Source organism: Grammomys surdaster, unplaced genomic scaffold (assembly GCF_004785775.1).
Source record: "Grammomys surdaster isolate TR1022 unplaced genomic scaffold, NIH_TR_1.0 335, whole genome shotgun sequence".
In the NCBI taxonomy this organism is placed as follows: Eukaryota; Metazoa; Chordata; class Mammalia; order Rodentia; family Muridae; genus Grammomys; species Grammomys surdaster.
The window spans coordinates 398446-405235 of record NW_021604754.1 but is presented as its reverse complement, the minus strand read 5'-3'; positions in this window follow the sequence as shown (position 1 = coordinate 405235).

Here is a 6790-nt window from a genome sequence, read left to right as displayed (position 1 = left end):
AGAGCTCGGCAACCAGCTCTGCTGACTTTTCTAGTCTGGTTAGTCTCCAGCTTTGAACTCTCCCGGCTCCATCTGACATCACCTGCTACATAAAAGATCACATGATCTCAACTCAGGGCAACATGCGGCTCTGAACAACCTCCTCTCCCCTTGTCGAAGGACACTCCTTAAGCTCTGCCTCTCCAGAGGAAATATGCTCTTATCCTGTTCTGATTTTGCAGTCAGTTTGATATGTGAGTGTTTACACTATTCTTTTTATTGTTTTATGCAAGGCAGACACTGTCTGAGACAGCAATCACTTCTTTTCCTGGCCAGTCACAATTCAGATTCTGTCCAGATGCTCTTCCTGGTTCCAGAATCCTGGTTGGTGAACAGATAACCTAATGCAAGCACACACCTATCTTCAGATCCCACCAGTGATCACTGTACATTTGAGCTTCAATATTCTTCCCTTGATAAACTGCCCTGATACTGGCATATAGTGTAGACCATCATCATCTTTGTCTTATGCCTGGAATTTGTATATCATGATTTACAGTGTAGATTCCTTAAGTGTCAACATCAGTTGGTCTGACTCAGTCTTGTTTGTTCTACTCACCCTCTTCTACTCTCTGTGATCAACTCCACAATGTGGGGAGCTCTGCTCTAAAATGCTGTGAGCTTCTTCAGTTTTGTTTTTACATCATGCATCAGGAGAAAACATGATTTGACACCTTTCAAGGCAATTCCATTTCTTAAAGCCCTTTACACCAATTCCTCTAAGCCCTTCCATCTTCCCTGCTTTGGGTGGTTCAGAGTTTTGATGCCTTAATTACTTACTCTCTCAACTTAGTGGGATTTTCAATTCTGCAAATATGCACTGAGATTTTTCCAGGTTTAAGAGCAGGATTTTAGTGTTGCTCTGTTTTATATTTGTTGTTATTGTTTAAATGCATTTTGTAATTAATGACCTACCCCAGCAGGTTATCACTCACTTTTTGTTATCCATTCTACCATTTACATCTTTAACTGTGGCCTGTGATGTTTTCCTATCTCCATTGTGAGTGTTTGGTTTCCTCAATAACTTTGATGATATTTTACCAACTCTTTATGTGTGATTTTTTTTCCTGTAATAATACAACTAGCCCCCTGTCTATTGATCAATTACCATGTGCTAAAGTCCTATCCTAAATAACATTTGCAAAAAATTTCCCCCAATAGTGTAAAGTTTAATTCCCACCAGAATAACCATTTGTTTTGTGGTGGAGTTTCTCAAGAGAACTAGTCCATAAAGTGACTATTGTTTGGCTTTGGTCTTGGCCTGGTTTCTTTTATTTCCTACTATTCTGCATCCCTGCATGCTGAAAACCCACTTCTAGGAATGTGAGAAAGATCATTTGATCTTTTGTGCATATGCTTTTTACATAATCTTTGCAGCAGACTTGACATTACCTCCTAAGCCATATGTGTATTATGATCTGAAGTTTCAATGTTCTAATCACATAAAGCCTGTGCATGTGAACCTCAAGTACCACATATGATGGCTGTTTCCTCTCCTGGATTTAATGTTAAAATACTTGGCCAGACATTTTTATTTTCAACACTTCATGTATTATTGATGCCAAATGAAAACAGGATAAAAATAATTTCATTACCATCAAAGGCATGCTTATATTGAATCACTCATCTCTCCTAGGACTTCGTATGCCTTCGCTTTTTGAAAGCTAGTTGAATAAGCACCATCCTCAGCAACCATATTCTGAACCAAACACATACTGTGCATATAGACACACTGCATTCACATGATGCATGTGTGTCACACCCTTATATAGGTGGACTACCACACACATGTAGACATGTACACAATATGCATAAGCCAAACTCATATAAGTGCACAGAGCAAATATGATTACACTTGTGTAGAACACATACATGCAAACACATATACACATACAAGCATAAGCAAACTAATGGACAATACACATGGCATGTACACATACATCCACAACATATAGCTAGACCCATATACATATGCACACACACATGCTATCATAGATACCTGTATAAGCAATTCACACACATAAGCACATGCATAAGGACAGGCTACTCAAAACCACATGTGTATATACGTAAACACATATGTGTCCACATATGCATGACTACATATATGCACACAAACACAAGCTAGAGTACACATATATTTATACAAATGTATACATACACATGCTCATAGACTCTCTCCATCTCTCTTTCACACACACACACACACACACACACACGTATACCCACATGTGTATGCTTGTGCATATTCCTGTACATAAACAAAGGCATACACACCCATACTTATGAGTATACACATGAAAATGAATGCATATCCAAGCCTATACAAATTCATACATAAACATTCATGCTCACAGACACACACATGCACCTGCACGTACACACATATGCACATACACGCATAGGCATGCACATGCAAACACAGGCATACAAATACATTCACACACACACAAATGTATTGAAATGAAACATTGAAAATGTCGGCTTCAGTACTGAGGAATTTCTAGAGGACTAAATATCTAAAGGCATATTTTAAAATACAAATAACTTGTGCAGAACACATTGCCAAAGCTTCCTTTGTATAAATAAGTATTTCTTTCTAAGTTATTTTTGCTTTTCTTATAAAGGCCGACATTTCTTTCTGGGTTACTTATGTTATGATTTAAATCTTTGTCTCAGTAATGCCATATGAAAATAAGAAAAAAGGTGTTAATTGATGATTCTGCCTCTATTCCTTTGGGACATGAAAATGGAAGAAAGAAGTGGTTAATTAAACATTTGTTAGCTACACACACCACATATGTCTTGAGCTTGTTTGTGTTTAGACAACCTTACTCTTTCCTTGCTCAGCAATTTAGCACACATGGAGACTAGATTAAGGCCTGTCTCCTTGAACTCACAGATGGATCTGAGCACTGGGAAGCATTGGGTGGGGCCTAAAGAATAGGAGGAATGAGGAAGCTAGGGCTCAGCCCTTCCCTGCTCTGTCTGCCCTAGTGCAGGTGCTTTCCTTTAATGGTTCCGCCTTCCATAGACCAGGCATTGTGCTCCCAGCATCCTCTGCATGCCATCCACATTTGACTTTATTAATATTGTAGCCTTCTTTGTTCATTTAGCATCGAAGTAGCTTTTAGAGATGATCAGACTCAGGGTTGCATCATTGGTCCTTCTCAATGTTATACTCCATGTGTGACATTTTCTATTTTGGGTTTGATCTGTTTTAAGTATTCAAACTTATTTTTGTACCTGGGTGGGTGCATTATAGATATATACTAGATACTTAGATTCAATCCCAGCAATTGCAATAGGTTACAGCGTTCCCAGATATATGCTTTTTATGGACACACAAAAATCTGAGTGTACTACTCTTTAAAAGGTGTTCCAGAGGGAATGTTTGGGAAAAGAGAGGGGATTAGGAAAAGCAATCAGATGAGGAAGTAGAGAAGGCTGGAGATGAGTCACTTGGAGGGGTGGATGATTACAGCACATTGTACACTTTCATGAAAATACAATGAAACCCATTGTTTTGTAAAAGTAGTATATGCTATTAAAATTGCTCAAAACATTGGTTCAATCTCTTGAAACTTAAAGTCATCTCAAAACATTACTATTGTTTTGGTTTCTGATGAAGGTTTTGGATACTGCTTTCTTAAATGGATATTCACTGCACCAGAACCTTATGCTAGCTCTTACATTACCCTGTAGGAAGCACAGGCATTGGCAATATGTGTTTCAATGTTTCAGACTGCAGCTATGCTTCTACTTCTAGAAATTCCATCACTGTTCCAAGTGCCTATGACAGATCATCTTTTCCTAAGTCTTTCTTTTTTTTCAAAGAAAGAAACTGGGTTTGAGTCTGTACTCGGCTTCATTGAAATAATTCTAGCTAAGGTAAACTTTTAAGTCAGTAAGTGGATCATTGTTCTTGGGAGACCAATAATACTTATTTCATGTTTATCACTGACAGCTCTATATTACACATAGAAGAAAAAAATACAAATGCATTGGAAGATCATGTGGTATCCAATGAATGAAAATGCAGGAAGACACGAGCAATAGCCAGAGAGAAGAGGTAGTTATTTTAATACTGTTACCGTTCACCTGAAATGAGTCTGTGATGAGACTGGCATTGGAAGAAAGAAATCAAGCAATCTGAAGGGGGTGAGAATGAAATGGTATTTTCAGGCTGAGAAAAAGCACTGAGTCTTAAACATACACACATTAAAGAGCGAATGGATTTAGTGGGCATGACCAAGATGGAGAGAATCAATTATTAAGCATGAGGCACAATGCGGGTGGGGGGGGGGTGGGGATAGGGTTCAGAAACCTTGTGCAGATCCTAAGAAAAAATAAGAGAATCTGATTTGGGTGACAAAGAAAAGATTCCTGGCTGGAGACAATACCTTCTACCCTTATCTCATTTGTACATTTAGTCCAGGAAACCTGAATGTGTTTGGAGCTTCAGGGAAATGTCCTGGTACTTGACAGTATAATGGAAAATTGTGTGTTTGCTGTGCTTGTTGAGAATGCTTAGATACTTGGGCAAATTGTACTTAATCTGTTCAAATCCAAATGGCTCATAACATCTGGAGACCAATGCCCTTATCATGCGTTCCATTATTAAAAACAAAATGTTGCTTGCTGTTACACAATATGAAAATTAATGGATAACCAGTCTGATACTAAATTTGAAAAGGTATATTTATGGTCCATGTCTTTTTGATGCAGTCATTTATATTTTTAAAAATCTTCCGATAATCTTCGCACATCTATGACCCTGGATCCGTCTTCCCATTGATGATTGTATGCTCAGATTTGATTACACTGCCTGTTGTTTTCAATGAAACACGTCTGTATGTCAGGCCCCTGTTTTGGGCATAGCATATGGATGGGATTCCAGGTTAACAAATATAGTGTAAAATACTCAGTTAAGTTTGGCTCTTCAATAACAAATTTTAAATAAAAGTATAGCTAATTTCTATATTATATATAGGACACACACTAAAAATAATCATTAATTACTTATACAAAATTCAAGTTTACCTGAAAATCCTATATGCTAGTGTCTTCTGGCAACTGTACATATGGAAGCATATCACCTTCTTTGGCCTCCTCTTGCATGGTGTCCCTATGGTGGCCTAGATTCCAGCCAGTCATTTTCTTGGAACCTCAGTATTCACTGGAGCACCTGGGGCTCCACACATTCTGTTCGCTGCCTTAACATGATTCCTTTGTTTAAAGTTCAAATTGTGATACTTATGGAATGCCACAACAACCTGATACAAGAAGGTCTAACTTCTTGTTGCCCTTTCCTCTGACAAGGTGGCAAAAGTCCCATATGAAGAGGTGGCAGCTGTGTAGTTGTGGCTCAGCATCAGTGTTTCAGAGTAGCACCTGTGTCAATTTCCAAAGCACAGAACTCATGTGCCCAATGTCATTCTTCTCAGTTTAATGGGTTTGATTCTAACTCAAGGCTTCCCCGAAAGCACACTGTCTTCCCTGAGACTGTTCAACCCCCTTTCTAGACTGGCAATCCTCACTAAAACTCCTGCCCGAGTTTATGCTACTTATGGTTCATTCATATAAACAAAAAAAAAAGTTTCAGCCAGCTATTCACAGGCATACTGCTTCTTCCCACATCAGATAGGTCTCTTCAACAAAGTCCCATTCACAAATAATGCCTTAAATGATGCTAACTCTTTTGATGTACTGGCACAGTTTAGTAATGTCTGTTTGTGAAATCAGGAACTTGAATCCGGATAACAATTGAACTAAATCTACATATGACATTGAAATGCGCTTTAAATGTTATTTATTATTATTAGTGTGTATGCACATTATGTGGGAGAGGAGCAGATGCTAAAGACTATATGCAGAGTTCAGGGACAACGTGATGGAGTCTCTTTCCACCTTTGATGGGTTCTGGGGGTTGAACTCGGACACCCTGTCTCTGCAGCAAGCGCCTTTCCCACAGAAGCGTCTTGCCAGCCTGACACATAAATGACTGTTTTGAACTAGGGCATGCCAAGTAAACTCAAAGTCAAGAACGTACTATATTTTCTCTGTCATAAACAAAAAGAATACACAGTTTGATTAAATTTGCACTTGTAAGTATGTGCTGACTTTAAACCTAAAATAACCACCAGACATCAAATAGCATGTTTTCTGTGGTGATCACAGTGTGGGCGTCTAGCAGGATTTCCCTGGATAAATAAGCAAAGATCACAAAGTTCTCCCAGTGGCCCACTTGAAGTACCTGGGAACTGCATCGGAAATCTGTATATATACTTAGACTCTTCCTCCCTCAGGCAAGGACCCACACAGTCATATGATATCCTTAAAAAAGCACCTTAGACTGATGGCTTCTTAAGAAAAGAGAGTAAAACACCCTTTTCTTGACTTTATACAGACACACACACACACACACACACGGCACATGACATATACTACACATACCACATATACCAGATACACATATATCACCCACACACCATCAACACCACCCACGCATACACAACACATACCACACATACTACACCCCACCCACACATTTTGTATGTACATACATGAAACCATACTATACACACAAACACACACTATATACACATTTGCTACACATACCATACACATACTAGCTACACATATCATAGCCCCCCATTATAGACACATTTGCTACATATACCATCACACACACACACACTATACACACATTTGTTATACATACAAATACATACATCATACACACACACAC